This window comes from Tupaia chinensis, unplaced genomic scaffold (genome assembly GCF_000334495.1).
Source record: "Tupaia chinensis unplaced genomic scaffold, TupChi_1.0 Scaffold143714_1, whole genome shotgun sequence".
Lineage (NCBI taxonomy): Eukaryota > Metazoa > Chordata > Mammalia > Scandentia > Tupaiidae > Tupaia > Tupaia belangeri.
Genome location: NW_006203562.1, coordinates 264,773 through 266,384, shown reverse-complemented (window position 1 = coordinate 266,384; position 1,612 = coordinate 264,773).

Here is a 1,612-nt window from a genome sequence, read left to right as displayed (position 1 = left end):
CATTGTAAATTCACAAATGAGTATTTTGTTACTCTATGTCAGAGTCAATGTCTAAAATAGGGCTTGGCATATAGTAATATTATTTTATTAGTTTTTTGGCTTGTTTGTTTTCATTTGTTTATTTCTTCTGAAGTAGAATGTCATAATCTTTTGAAAATACCTAAAGATTCTAATTACCCTACCTGAAGTATAATGATATGATTCCTTTATTGAGTTGCCAAAGTAAAGGGAATTGACATTAGGCAGTACTGAGTTCATCAAGTTGAAAACCACCTTGGGGAAATATCTCTTGGTCATCAGTGAATTATTCTGGGTGACAAAAATCCACTTTTTTATTTTATAAAAATAATTTTGCTAGAGGGTGTGTAAGCTTACCAGAGAAATAAGGGATGTGTAGGGGGTACGAAAGCACTCACCATGGGAGATGGCTACACCACAATTCCTTCTCCATTTCTCCCTGTTTTCAGGATGTTAGGCACACACACACACACACACACACACACACACACACACACACACGACCGGCATGTTTCTTAACCCACTAGGTCCAGGACTAGAACCATGTGGTGTTCTGTGTGGGAGCCAGCCATCTTAACCACCATGGCTACTCGATACCATCTATTCATTTTTCCTGATAACAAGAACACATAGACCCAATACATGGTTTAAGGGTTCAATATGATTCCCTTCATGAAGTTTGTTATTATTTGGCAAATGGAAGTTTATATTGATATGTTTAACTATATAATTGAAAGATATTTAAAAAAATTAAAGTACCACTGGGACGTCTTTAAAATTTTGAGATCTAATGACCCTTAAACTAAAAAAGGTAAATTGAGCTTTTCATCAACATAGATAAAACATATCTCACATATTCCATAATGCTATGGCACAGAAAGTGACAAACTGTATGACACAATGGTTTCCCAAAAGTGGCCATTTGGCAATGAAAGCTCATGATCTCTGATGAGAAACAAATAAGGTAAGACTAACGATTGTCTGGCTTACTTCCTTGTGTGATCAGAACAGAAAGGCGACACTCAGGCAAAGCCCAGAGTACTCCCTGAGTTGAGATGAAGATAGAGATCATAAGATAAAATACAGGAGAGTGGAGAGTTTCCTTTACTTAGGCATTTTGGAGAACTAGAGAAAGTCCTCTCAAGTATTCAGTTGAATACATATTAGTAAATGCATGTGAGGAAAATGCCCAAGCCTGGTAAGATAACTTCCCAAAAGGATTAGAGGAAGTAATAACAGGGAATCACACAGGGCTTAGAAAAATACCTGTTCCCACCAGCAAGATTAAAAACTTGATCCATTGCAAAAAGGGTGGCATACTCAGAACAGTTTTATCTCAATAGTAGTAATTATCACTAAAGTAAGCATTTTTCTGCTTATAGCTAATAAATAAAAAAAAATAATTTTTTTTCTTAATTTTATTCCAGAATTTTTTTTAAAGTCGGGAATATTTGTAATATTTAAAATATATCTATAGACAACATAAGATTAATAATTTCTGGTAGCCCATAAAACTCTAAGAAACAATAAAACAGGCAATACACAAACCACAATAGGAGAAAATATCACTCATAAGTAATAAAATGATTAGAAT